This window comes from Pyxicephalus adspersus, chromosome 6 (genome assembly GCF_032062135.1).
Source record: "Pyxicephalus adspersus chromosome 6, UCB_Pads_2.0, whole genome shotgun sequence".
In the NCBI taxonomy this organism is placed as follows: domain Eukaryota; kingdom Metazoa; phylum Chordata; class Amphibia; order Anura; family Pyxicephalidae; genus Pyxicephalus; species Pyxicephalus adspersus.
Window position 1 is genome coordinate 51173064 of NC_092863.1, and position 15439 is coordinate 51188502.

A 15439-nucleotide genomic window follows, 5' to 3' on the forward strand; every position below is an offset into this window, starting at 1 on the left:
CATTCATAATAGATTGTAGAGGAGAGAGTCGGGTTAGTGGAATACCAGAGAGAAGGATGTTACAGTAGTCCAGACGGGAGATGATAAGAGCGTGTACAAGGAGTTTGGTGGTCTCAGGGGACAGGTAGGGGCGAATTTTGGAGATGTTGCGTAGGTGTATGTCTGGTAAAACCAGATGTCCAATGGATAGCAGAAGTTTGTTGCTAGAAAAAATTGTTTGTGATAGTTTCCAGTGATGGATGAACGAATGAGCATGTACACACAGTGCCATTCTGTTCTTTGGAGAGGGGAGAAGACAAGGCAGAAACACCCCACTGTGCTCTCTTCCATGGGAGAGAACTACAGTCATTCCTGATCAGTCATTCATAAACTTGTTGCAGCTGTGGCAAAGTAGATTGATGAACAACATCAGTGGACCACTGTACACAGATCAGATTTTTTTTGCCCAAGAGGAGCATGACCATTCATGTTGATCCTGGCGCATCAATGAGTGAGTACAACTGCTGTACTTTCCTATAGAGGGGAATGCAGCGAGATGCCTTTCTTGTTCTCTTCTCTTCACAAAGCAGAAAAGTGCTGTGTAAAAAAGGGTTCCTTCATTCTCTTGTTAGAAATCGAGTGTGCATGCAAAGCCTAAGAGGGGGAATTAGTTTTCCCAACAAGGTAAACTCAGATGCTAGATTTTTGTCACTCGCATAACGGATCACTACGTGACATTATTTTATACACCTGTACTTTCTAGATTTATACTTCCGGTGCCAGTACACATATCCTTTAAGGCCGTTGGTCTCCCCAGCTGATCACCAAATGACCAAGCAGTAACAAGTAGCTGTAGTATTGTAGTAGCTGCAGCAATGCACCCCCCCCCCCCCCCAATCATCTTCACCCCTTTTTCTCTCTATAGAACCATGTGTCATAGGGGTCGTTTTGAGTGACAATATTTGATCATTTGTACACAGCTTTAATAACTTTCTTGTCTGTGCCCAGCCACTCTATACTGTTTACTACTTTTATAGGCATATATAGAAGTATTTGATTGTTTCAAGCATTCATACGCCCCTTGTATGTCTATGGACACCTTAAGTTACAGACAGTAAGCAAAAAGTAATGTGATATTTGGTTAGCATGTGTTACAGGCAGTATCCATTTACACTCCAGTAGGGAGGATTTTCTGAGAAGAGATCACTAACACCCCCAGCTCCCAGAAGAAGAAATATGTTGACACTTCCACATTAACAGGAAAGTAAATCACAGCTTTGTAAAGTTAAAAGTTAATTAAAACTGTCAAGGTCAGGAAAAAATATTATTAGACAATTTTCACAAGATGTTCTCTTGTTACTAAACAAACAATTTGTGCTATATGTTACATGAGTCCCTCTGTAAAATATATAGAGCATGGCTCATGGTTATTCTTCTACGCTTTAATGATCAGATTAAATAACAATTACGCCAGATTTGCTAGCAGCTGGGTCATCCATGGCAAAAGCTGACTGATCATCTCTTACTGGCTCTGAAACAAAATACATGAAATGTGAAGTGTAGCATTAATATATTGAAACATTTGATGATTAAAAAAAACATGAATACAAGGAATTTGGGCTAAGAGAAATATATCTGCTTACTTTTCTGATTTTCTCCTTTTGAAAATGCTAGCTGCCTGACTGTCATACTATTTCTGTATATTCAAAAGCCTCTGAACCTCCGACCCCAAATGAGTATGCAGCCAGAGAAGTCAGAAAGTTCCTGATCATTTTATGTGTTCTAGGTTACTGACAAAGTCAGCTGATAAACTTGAAAGTCAGACAACTAACTTATTTTCAATAAAGGAATGGCACCCTTAATGTTTTACCAGCACAACTACCCCATAAAGTATAAGTATAGGATCATCTAAAATACCCAATTTAATCATTTAAATATTTAATTCAATAAAAAAATACTGGGGTTGCTTCAGTTGATCAGGTCTAGGTTCAGCAATGTTATGTGACCAAACAAATAACTCCGCTGATTACCTTATTATACTATATTCAAGGATGACAATTACAGGATTCTTCAAGCTCAAGTTGTAAAAGCAAAGTTAAGGAAGCATGAGAAATCATTTCCACACATGGAATGTCCACCACATAGTTCAGACCTCAACCCCAATGAGAATCTTTGGGATGTGCTGGAGAAGGCTTTACTCAGTGGTTGGACTCTTCCATTATAAATACAAGATAATGACGAAAAATGGGTGAAAACCCAGAAAATGTTGTGACATTGCATAAGCTTTTCAAAATGATAGCACGAATGTGGGGAATGTGTGCAGTACTCAAAGCTAAAGGTAGTCCAATGAAATTTAGGAATTTGTGACTTTTTTGGTCTGGCAATGTATTATCTCAGTCTGTTCTCTAGAAAGTCCTTGCAAGTTCTGTGTAGGGCAGGAATGTAAGCCAATCTGGGTATACAGCACAGCATAGCACTGCTAAACTAACAGCCGAAGTTTGCTGACTAGATAAAAATGTACAGATTACTTCCTCAGTGAGCTGCACTCTTCAAATTATTATCCAATCACAACTTTGACCGATCTCTTCCTTTAAACATGAGAGAAAAGAGTAAATGGTCAGGCTCTGATATGCTGACATATGAAAACTGGCCAAACATTTTGGCAGATAGACACGTTATGCTTTTGCATTTCTTGTTTAATAGTTTTCTTGGGTTTGAGTTACGACATACAATACAGGAAAAGCATTCGATACAAAGAATTTATTGTACAATGCCTTCATTTATAATAACACGAAATATTGCAAGTAATTATTGTGGTAGAAGAAGCTTTGCTGTGTTCAGACTTAATACAACACAATAAAACATTTTATAATTCATAAAGATGTAATTTTTCCAATTGTAGATGCTCATGAAAATCTTCTTCACCTGTACATTATTAGGTTAAAAGAATATGCATGTGAAATGTATCCATTTGATTAGCATTTTATTTTATTGTTTTTGTTTTTTTTTATATAAAAATGTATTTTCATTGTTTTTAAAAAGGTAATCAAATAACAAACTGACAGACAATAATAAAAGAAATCACAGGTAAACCAAAAGGAACTTTCAGATACAAACAAGAGGGTGCATAGCATTGGCTATTTATTGTTTAAATATAAGTAAAAGTTTATATACTTATAAATATTAATATAGTATTTATTTGTTCATTTCATTATGTTATTTATTCACAGCATTTATTCAAAGTCTTGGTATAAGGAAAAAGAGATTTTATGTGTCTTTACACTTACAGATGACATCAATACTACCCACCAAGACAGTTGTCTAATCAAGACACTGGACTGTGGCTTCAACCACCATGCTGCCTCTAGCACTTGGCAGGTGTCCTTAGGCTTAGAATATTTCCCATAGTTGAAAATATTTATTTAAACAGAGAACAGTAACTGTTTCCTTCTGTGGAGTTTGCCTGGTCCTGATTTCAATTTCACTATGTCACCAACAGTGTGGATGTGTGTAAGCATTGATCAATGTCCTTTAGAAAACATGTAGCATGTTCTGTGGGATCTTTTACCAAGTCCAGTCAAGTTATAGAACATGTATTGAAAATATAGAACGCATTGTTAATAGCTTTATGCCACTTGCTGTAAAAGTTAAGTTCTCTTTAAAGAAACAGAGAAGAAATTTCCCGTCATTGACTTTAGTAAGTAGGAAAAAATCTTCAAGTAACATTCGAAGGCTACCAGTGTGAGTACCATAGCCAGCATGTTCTGCTTTTGGCTTCAGTACTTCTTGGGTTGCCCACCCAGATGCGTACCAGGAAAATGTCCAAAGTCTTATTTTGGTTTTCTTTTACTTCTTTCAGGTCATTGACCTAAAGAATCTAAACAAGAGGGTCAGCATAAATAGAGTAGCCATGTAGCAGGCTCTTCTTCATGACCTGCAATGTTGCACAATGGTTCTGTTTTACTGGTTCATCTTACAATGGATGTCTACTCTCTACAAACAACACACTTCTGTTGTCTTTTTATCTTATCCCCCAACTGTTGGCTATACATTGGTTTATATTTGTAATAGATTTGATGTTATATTCAGTATATACAGATCTATTAGGAAATAGGGTATTCCTAATCAAGGTTTGATTGATATATCGATCGATAATGGAGTGTGAATTGCCAAGGTCAGAGCTACCTCTAAAACACAGGATTCCTTGCTATAATGATCAAAATTAGATTTCTTTTAAGGAATAACAACATATTCTTACCTCAATAAAACAATTACTAAGTCATTCTTAACACTTCGAAACCGTTAACATATTAGTTAGCCACGTAGTTATATATATAGTGCATTTTTAGTACGTACATCCAAAATTAAAAATTCTAAAAAACAAAAATAAAGTGCACAACAACACCCGCATAGTTGTTTTATAGAAAAATTAGGCACCAAAACCACAAAATGCTGGAACGTAGATATATAACTACAACCCCATCAAAGACAAATCTCCTAATATGATCAAATGCCAAATGTTACAGCCAAACCTATAATGTAGTTTCACCTTTATAACATTTTTATCCTGCATGTCGACAGATGTCCCATATCAGATAATCTATATAATATTTGCTAAAGAATTAGCACAACCAAAACTGCCATTCCTGTGTCTTTCAAGAACATCCTGATGCATGTGCACAATGTTTTATAAACAACAGCTAAAAAACCACATGGAACAGCCAGCTAAGAATCTGCAATCACATTACTTTGCCAGGATGTATATATATATATATATATATATATATTTATGTGTGTGTATGGTATTACATAGAATTGCTTGTGAATTCACTTCATTTGATTTCAAGTGATGATTTCATATGAGTTTAATACATGTTGCATACACAAGTCATTTCAAATACAGATGATTTGTTTAAATGACCAGGTCTTTCTGAGTAGCCATAGGGCATACTGCATAGACAGATACATGAAGGGTTTTCAACATTATAGCTTGATAGTTGTATGGTTTACCGGTTGTGTCAGTAAGGGGCATTCTTTGATAAGTAAATATTCAACACTGTGGTTCAATTCATTGCTAAACACTAAAGTCCTCTGGAGAAAAACACCAGAGGAGCCCCTCTGATGACAATATTCTTTATCAGCTTACCTACACAAAATTGTACAGCAAAGGTACTTTTCAGCCTGCCGTTGTCATAGCATGAGCTCTAGAAGTGAAATCACTTGAGTTGCACACATCTGAATAGGTTGGGATAGTATAGGGGTTTTAGTGTACTGTATAAGATAATGACAGTTCTGTAGAACTGGTGGTGTTGTTCTTCCCACCACCAAAAATGTGGAAGACATACAGATTATCTTAGCAGGTAGAGGAGTCAACTGCCCAGTTTGTAAGCATTGGCATGTTGGCTTGAATGTTAACCACAAACTGTACCTGCTGAGGAGGAGGCAGGACTTTATGGAAATAGGCAAGGTTTAAATGTAGTGTGATGATGTATTAGATTTTATCTATGTCAACCCATATTTTTCTTGTAGACAATCCAAGACAATAAAACAGGGCACTTAAAGCACTCAATATGTTTCAGATGCACTCAGAGGTGTTGATCTGCCTGTGTAGTAGTACTGACATAAATGAAGTACTATATCATCAATAACTTTCTATACTACACAAGTTTGAATACCCAAGTTACTCAGTGAGTCAGACAGTAACCAGATGTTTTTCTTCTCTGATAGCTATAAAAGGTAATCTTGGAAATTTTCGTAATAAGCAATTTTATATTAATAGCAAAATTTAGCTAGTAGTCCATTTTTGAAGGATCGCTAATACAGTATCTAAGGCACAATTCAAGTGGGTGTGGAAGGAAGGAGGTTGCTTACCCTGAACCTATAATGATTGGGTGGGAGAAGTTTTGCAACAACAATAGCTGCATTCTCCTCATTACTGTCTTTGCAGATAAAATGGATGGTTGCTGGGTGTGTATGGCCCCATTTCATGCACACTGACTTTTTCATTAGTGAGCAACAGCAAAAATGCATCACAATGGCATGTACATTTAACTTTAAATTAATTTACACTTCAAAGTGTATTTTATTCATTTTGCTTTCTGTTCCTCAGTGAAACTCTCATATACCAGTTTATCATCAAAAATGGTTGAAGAAAGTGGTTTAATTTGTCTAATTTCTTTATCGCCTCAACAGCTGAATACCAGCAGTGACTTCAGCATGGCCATAAATGAAAGATGGCAATCAAACCTTGTAACCTTTAAAATAATAGAAATTTGTCAACACTTTATTGTATCTTTAAGTCATGTACTGAGAACTGTTTGTATTGTCCCATTGAAAAATAAATAAATGAAATATCTGAGGCCTGATTCACACAGGCCCATTTTCACTACTGGTCCAATTAGCAATCTGGTAAATATTATTAGATTGGCAGAAATCCAAAAAGATTTCAGCAGCAGGGCAGCAACCAACCCGATTTTGATCCTCAATTGTACAGGGAGTGATCAGACATGTATGTTAAATAATAATAAAAATGGCACAAGTTGTGTGTACAAAAGATCAGGTAGATTTGATCAGGCACTTCAATCTGGTGGAGCACCCCCAGCCTGATTCTGTGATTCACTCCATCCCCATCTCCATTGATCATAAGGTAAGGATATAGTGGATTGAATCAAACAATAAACACATGTGTGACATCATTACTATTTAAAGCAAACAAGCACAGATATGACTGAACATTTCTCTCCATCACCAGTTCTAACATTAGGACATGTAGCCAAATAGGCCTTGCTTATCATAGCAGCCAGAAACAAAGTGTCTGTGTTTCCCCATGCAGTTGGTCAGCTTCCAAATGTCACCTTCCAATAGATTATTTCTTTTTATACACTGAAAAGGAATCATCTATGGGAAACTGTAAATACACAATTACACAATAAATACAGAACTAAAGAGTGGTGGTATATGGGAATGCTGTTATGCAGCAGTTCTGGCACATACAGAATAGTCTCCCTGTAGCAGATATTACGTTTCTGCAGGAGGTAGCAAAGGAATGACACACCAGCATGGAAGCATGAGGACACTGAGGTCATGAAATAGATGGTTGACCTGTACCATGCTGCTTCTTATACAATTTAGCTGGTCACTTTAATGGCGCTTCCCTTGAAATGTGGTTTGAAATATTACCAAAGGTTCTGCGGGGTGCATTAGTGTGAATTGCAAATCAGAACATTTCTCTAATCCCTCTTTCATAGGCTGGCTTTGGATCAGTGGAGTCTTAGGGACTCCCCACTGCTTCTGGCTCAGGAGGAACCATTCACTAGTGCAGCTTCACTCCTCTCTTCCCACACTCCCAAAAACAATGCCACAGACAGACACCCTCCAACTAAATTAGATTAAACTCCCTCTCTTCCACAGCACATTAGCCTTTTCACTGCCCAGAATGTATTATTTCTTCTCTATATACTGTATCTTACCTACCCTGCCCCTGCAAGTATGGCAGTGATGCCTGTGTCTTAATGACATGTCCTCATATTTCCAAGGCTGAATTCCAGCTGTAATGTCTGCGTAATGTGTTAATTATATGTGCCTAACTCTTAAGTTGAAAGTAAGTCTTTTCTATATGTCTGTCCAGCCATCTGTTTGTCTGCTCATGTCTAATTTGTATACTATGGAGTGAAAAGTCATTATAAATCCTGTTTAATAATAATAATAATAATAATAATAATTTTGTGTTCAGGTCTTGTATTTACATTTACCCAATAGCTAATTTCTATGCTTAATAAAGTTCAATCATCAGCTAGTGTGGGTGTTTAATATAGTGCAAGGAATATGCTATGAAAATTTCTTCTGATGCTATTCTTGGCATTACAATAGTATAGACAGAAAAAAAACAATAAAGAAAAAGTTAACAGGAGGTTATACTAATTAACAAAAGAGACATGCAATGTCCCTTTTGTTGAAAAAATAAAGCCCTGGCTCCTTGTGGCTTTTTGTTTAAGCTCTAAAATGTACAGTGCATGGCAGCTATCAGAGACAATGTACCTCCTGAGCATGCGCAAGAGTTACATCATCAGTGGTCATCCAATGCCCGAGGATCTCCGTCTTTGTCTGTCGTGGAATGGACAACCCTGTCATTGCTGCAGGGTGGCTGCACACAGGTAAGTATGTGCCATAATCAGCAAGTATACACAGTACAGTTCAACACCCACCAGTCAGCTTAGTTCCGCTTTAAGACAAGGTTGGCTGGAAGAAACAACACATTTAATGTGGATCACATGGTTCTTTTAGCATGATGCGAAAATGATGATGATTTGGAATTTAAAATTATATGTAGCTAATTATTTTTCAAGCTTTTTAAAAAGGAAGGATACTGTGTAATGTCTAATCTATGTGTATATCTCCCATTGTTACCTGGTTGCTGCTTATGGACGTGGACCCATATCCTGCTCTGATTACGCAATTGTTCTTTTACACAGTTCATATGGTATTATTCTTTGTTATTTTATTCTTTATTTATTTATTCTTGTTCTTTATTTTGACCTTCAATTTTGTTTATATTTGTATGTTTGAAAAATTGTTTAATAAAAACACAGTTTCACAAAAGGAAGGATACTTCTGTCTGGGATGCCAATAGAGAAGCATTCTCTTATCCTGACATGGGCATATTTTCACCGTACAGGAAGTAAAGGAAACTTCACAACTTCAAAACACAAATAGAAAAAGCTAAGTAGGGCAATGCTAGACCTCTAGTCAGCCTTTTATTGTTAAAACAACAAATGTTCCTTCTCACACTTCGTATATGCAGAAATCCAAAAAAGTCAGAACACCCCTAATTCTGTCAAACTATGGGTTCACTGGAATATTTATCATATAACATGGATGGTTAATTCAGTAAACCTGCAGTTTGCCTGGAGTATGATTTGCTGGTATTTTTAGATGGTTTGTTGTCTGTTTTCTTGTAGAATTTTCCTCACTGTAGTCTTGAACCCATTTCCTTCTTTTTAATGTCTGCCAGGCCTTTACTGCAGCGGCTTTCAGTTGCTGTTTGTTTGTGGGCCTTTCTGTCCGAAGTTTAGTCTTCAACAAGTGAAATGCATGCTCAATTGGGTTCAGATCAGGTGATTGAACATAAAAAAACTCCTCCCATCAAAACCCACTTCCCTGTCACACATAACTGTCTGCTTCCCTTCTATGAAACCCAGTTTCTCTGGAAACGGGAGATATACATAAACAAAAATGTAGGAGCAAGTGAGGGGCCCTTGTGGCTAACACCCCCTTCCTAAAACTGCCCTATTTTATCATAGGATTCAAACATGGTTAGCAGCACCCCAAATGTAAGAGAATGCAATTTATGATACATGAAGTTTCTGCATTTTGGTTTAGAAATTGTGACCAGGTAGCGATATTTGACAGGCCAGCACTATATAATAGCTTTAGTTTTATACATTCTATGCTGCCTGTGGGGGAATGACACAAACTCCTGGCATGGGGGAAAAAGGTGTAAATTTGTCCCTGGGCGTATCACTAAATTACTGACTGGGCATGAGTGTTGTAATTTCCTATGGGGTTGAACATAGCAAGGTGCCTTCCTGTCATTCTCTCACCTCTCCTCTCCATAGAACTGTATAGTTATATAGTGTATAGCTAGTAATATTTACAATGACTGTTTTATGTAAAAGGAGACAAGCCTTGATGAAGAAAATAAACCATTTTAAATGATTCTTTACTATTCTCCATGAATATAATAAACCCAGCAGCTATCATGATCTGCACCAGGCAGAAGTGTATATGTTCATTTTAAAAAAACAGGAGCTGTAGGAGGTGCACATGTAAAGAGCTCATTATACAGGTATTGCTCAAAGGATTTCTCTGAACTGCTGTAACATGTTACTTTTGGCTTTAATGTTGCCGTTTTAACACAGATACAGAAAAGGCAAGGGGAAAACTTGAGGCATTATTTATTTTTCTACACTGTTGTCACTCTGTGTTACTTTTAATGGACATTAGGCTTCAAAAGACTTTAATTGTCATCAATATGATAAGGCCACATGGTGCAACAAAGATTGTCCTGTACCTCAAAGCAGCAAATGAAAACTACATTGCTGCTAATTGGGAACAAAAAGGCCAAATGATGATTAGATTCAAGTCAGACTACATGTAGGGGGCTTCCTCAGAAAGGGTTTTAACATGCACAGCCTGATTTAGGCTTTGCTGCTGCTAGCAGATGCCTGCAACCTAATATAGGGCAACCAGGGTCTCCAGACAGGACAAAGGATAGCAATCATGGCCGTCATGCAGAGACGTGCTAAGGAATGTTTAGTAATAAGGTAAAATGACAAGATAATTGGGATATAATTATGCACTTAGTGTTGGTAGGATCTGGAAGCATGAATGAATTAACATTTGGTAAACCTGAAAAAGAAATTGCCCGCAGAAAAAAAAAATCAATGAGTAGTTATGTCAACGCTTATCTATATAAAGCAGTGTGATGTCACACCTCTAAGGAAAATCTCTTTTCAATCTGGAAAACAGGGGAAAGGATACGCAATAGGAATTACCATGTTGCTTTGATCATTTTGTAACCATAATTAAATTCTCAGTTTTGTATTTAATACATTGTCTGGGTGTGTTACCTGGGTGCGGTCTAAGGCTGATCTCAGGTAACCCAAATAAAATGCTTCTGCTTTTCTTTGAAAATAGATATAAAACAGGTTGACTTACTAAAGGAGAAGAGGATGTTTGTTTAGCAAAGAGAATGTCCACTTAGCTTAGTGAATATAACAAAGCTGTTAACTTTGAATACCTAATAAAGTGCAGGGAAACTGACTAAGCTAATAGAACATTCTTTACTCCAAGTTTAAATAAACCCCACCGTGTGGGGAAAAATGATTAATTATGTATTTATTTTTCACATTTATCTAGAACCAACATCATTTGCAGAGTACATAGAATCATTCTTAACCCCCACAGGTGCTTACAAAATAATGTCTATACCACCACAAGCACACACATGCTAGGGTATGGAAGCCTTTGGAAAGTTGTATACTCTGACTAAAACAATCAGTGTAATGTAGATGAATAATTATTATACATCCTGTTATCAATTCTCATTTGGAGCACCAAATCCGACTACGAAATATGTGAAACCATTCATGCCAGTCCATGCCCCCATATTGACACAATAAAGCCATATACACATGCAAGATAATCAAAACAAATGATCATTAACCTAACAAATTTATCCAACATATATATTGTTACATTTTCATCCATACAAAAGAATCCAAAATCGATCCATGTTGATTCTAAGGTGAATGATCCATCCCAGTGGATTAGTTCTGTAGATAGTTTGTCATCATCTGTTCTATGTACAGTTGCCATTAGACAACAAATGATCAGACACACATCCATGCAGGTATGGTCAGTATAGCATTCTTCTGAGCTCTGTGAGTGATCATGTTGTAGCCATATGTATAGTATTGTGAGATATGTCCTTCTTTGTGTTATTGACGAACGTTCATTTTGAAAACAATTATCTAACGTGTACATAGCTTAAGGCCCATGTGGCCGAATGAAAACCAACTTTCCAATATGTTTTTAGGTTTAGGAGGAATAAAATAACAGAAACTCATGCATTTGCTAAAAATATTGTGAACTGTTTTAATGTAGAACAGCAATGGAAAAGATCTGAGGGTAGTCTGCAGCTTCCAAAGCTAATAGGGTACTTACATTAAAACAAAATTATAGTTCATAAAGCTATCATTAGTATGATGATACCTACTTTCATAAAAATATCCAATGATATTTAAAAACTTTATGAATGGAACATATAGAGTCAGCAAAGCATTGATTTAGCTTAATCTTGTACACCAGTTTTAGGTACCGATTGTGAAAAAGTCATGGAACAGGAGCAGAGATGAGAAACTAATAAGGGGCATGGAAGATTTCAGTTACAAGAAAAGATTAATGGAACAAAGTCCTGAAGAATAAGCGATCAACAGGGAATTTGTTCAGTTATATAAATATATAAATGGCACATATAGAAAACTCAGTGGAGAGCTTTTCATTCAGGGTTACTGCAAAAAATGACTCTCTTTGGAAGGAAAGAGGTTTATTCTTCCACTGAGAAAAGTAGATTTTTTTAATACTGTAAGGGCTGTGAAAATGTGGAACAGTCTTCCACAGGGACTAGTCATGACAGGTACAGTACCAAGGATTCAAGAAAAGGCTGGATTCTAAAAGAACAAAATAGAAAGGGTTACCTACTAGAATGAAATGCTCATTTCAACAAGATGAATGAACTGTTATATCCTCATTTGCTTTGTCAATCCATCATGTCATTCTAAAATGTCAAGTATCATTTGGTGCAGAGTCTTATATTTTCACACTTATCAGTTGGAACTATATTTTTCGTATTTGTTATTTTCTTCTCAAAGGCTTTGTTTTATTACCCTTCAAGTAGACGTCCCTTTGAAACACACCATCAGCCTGAATTAACGTATTTTAAAGCCAAGTTATTCTTACAGTGTTTTCCATTACCATGTCAGGCCTAGTACACAGGCCATTTTGCACTTTTATTCACCAATCTTCATCAAAAAGTGATAAAGATCTGTTGAATTGCCTTGAAATCCAAAGTAATTCAAAAGATCATCATCAACCATTTTAGGTCCTCAGATCGATGTAGGCCAAGTGAACAGCTTCCATCTGTTGGGTAATCCTCAGCATTGTCCTGTGGTTCACCCATTTCTAACCCCTAATGGCTGGAATGGCAGAATATGGTACAAGAATGTGCTTGTTTGGGGATTAATAACCAAGCAAATATCATTAAAGCGGACCTAATCTCAAAGGGTAGACAACACTCTTTTTTTTTTGGGTGCAACACTTTTTTTTTTTTTTTTTTTTAAAAAGCGTGCATCACCCCCTTTTTAAGTTGAATGGGAGCACAGGGCCTCCCAGGATACCTACCTCATGCATCCCAGGAGGCTCTTTCTGTGCATGAGATCGGGGAGAATTTTTCCACTAAGGGCAAAGAAATTCCGATATCATTATTCCCCTTTGCAGCAGGCTACATCACCCAATCTCGCACCTGCGCTTTGTGAGATCGGGTGACGTAGCAAGAGGACCGGATGAGAAGACGGAAAATGGTGGTGCCTGGCGTTTCCTGCGCGTCAGGTCGAAGAAGAATTCCAGGATGGTGCTGGACTGGATCGCAGAAAAGTCCAGCGTCATCTAGGGATCTGTGGCATTAAAGGTAAGTGATTTTTTCTTACTTTAGTTTCACTTTAAGTAAATTGATTGGACCAGTTGGCTGAACTTAAATTTAGCATCAGACTGTGTGTAATAGGCCTAAAACCCTTATTTTTTTTTTTTTATTAAATGATTTTGCCTTGCCTGTTTAATAAAACCCCACTCATCTTCTCCTCATCTTACGTACAAATTAGGAGAATTCGAATTAGTCTTTCAGCACAACTATTATAGCAATACACTCAAAAGCCTGTCCAAATTTTACAGTAATTAGGTATTTGACTGGTACATCATGCTGGCTTAAAGGATGACTATTTAAGGAATATTATTACTACAAATATGACTTTTCTAGGGACACTGAAAGATGGGGCTTTCCCTCACGCAGAGGAGATTCCTTTTGTATTTCAGAGGTTCTAATCCTTCCACTCTATGTAGAAAGTGCCTTTATGTAGAAGCGTAGAAAGTGACTGTGTCACTACAGCTAAAGAAGTGCCAAAAATCCTGCAAAAGTGAAAATCCAGCCAAAACTTCTTTTTTGAAATTGAATTGATATCCAGAGTTTATTTTGAGAGTTTGTAAATTGTTTATTACTGTGATAACAACTGTTACACTAAAAGGGAGTGAGGGACGGGGGTCTACACTTTATGCATTATAGAGAACTATCCTGACTGCTTTGTCTTTTAGCACAAAGTGACATGTGGCATGGTGTTTGGGAAAAGTGTCTTTATATCATGTTCTCTCTCTACCTATAGTTCTCACCACTACTCTGACCACCTTAAAACCAGCTTTCAGCCTCCAATGATCAATGACTCCAGTGTGCCTGGTACATCCATTGACTCCAAGGATGCTCCCAGTAATGTGCCTTCTAGTGACTGCAATGTTCCCAGTGTATTCACTGACAGGTGTTCTCCTAGTCATGTGGCTGGTGATTTTAGTATTCCCAGGGACTCCAAATACTTTGCCAGTCATGTGTCAACTACGGACTCCTGTATGTCTAGTGCATCCAGTGACTCCAGTCTATCCAGTGTATCTTGTGACTCCAAATGCACTCCCAATCCACATATCTTCTATTATATTCAGTGTTACAATGGCACCCCATGACTCCAAGTCATTTCCTAAGTCCACAAATCATCACCGCTGTATACCCTAGTCTGCTCATATGCACTTATGTGTTACCTATTTCTACATATATCCTATACATTTTAGGTTGTATTGGAAAGGACCGTATCACGCAAAAAATACACTAACTTCAAGATTACTAAAAGTCCTCCTATTAGTCCCTATGAAATCACTGTCTTACTTGTGGGGTCAGCAAAATGTCACTCCTTTATTGTGCTGTTGCTATTAAAGAAGCAACTTTATAGAAGTCAATAGAAAGCCCCCCCCCCATCCCTCAATATCAATATCTCACTTTTTGACATTACCTTAACAGTTGTATAATCATTTTCATTAGGAATAAACTGACTGCACTTAGTGAAAGGTCAATTCCAGGAATTTATAGCTCAGTTGCTGAGAAATTGACTATTTGCAGTGTTTGGAGCTATCTGAAGAAGTGTTAACTTTACAACCTTCTTTATCCCAGGTAGAAACTGATGATCCTGTCACACAAGCAATTTTGTAGCTACTTAGTTTGTAGTTAGCTTCAGCAGTATCTCTGTATTCAGCTACAAATTGTCAGAAAAACATTAACATTGTCGATGGTACCTGCTCTTCCATTTTTGGTGACCAATGGCCATTTTACTGATCCACAGTTCTAAAGCTGCGTACACACGTCAGATTTTTCTCGCCCGAAAATCAGCATTGGCCAGATATCATGTGTACAGTCGGCGTTCATCGTCTGTGGATCCGTCCTGGCGGATCCACGAACGATGATTGACGAGCGATCCTAATGCAAGGGAAGGGGGACAGCGCGCAGCAGGGTGCCACTCCGTCGTTCTCCCCCTCCCCTCTCCATAGAGCAGAATGGTGCTGTATGTACAGCACCGTTCATGCATCGTGTAGTCCTTTGTCGTTGGAAAGGTTCGTGAAAGATCCTTTCCAACGACAAAAATTGCATATGTGTACGCAGCTTAAGAGATGAAACACAAACCAATGTGTGCTCTAATATTATTTTTTTTTATTATTATTATTATTTTGACAGTGATAAAATATGTATCTTGCAAAAACGTCCACGTGTATTTTTATTCAGATTCTCAGTCTCCGTTTGAATATTACCTAATCC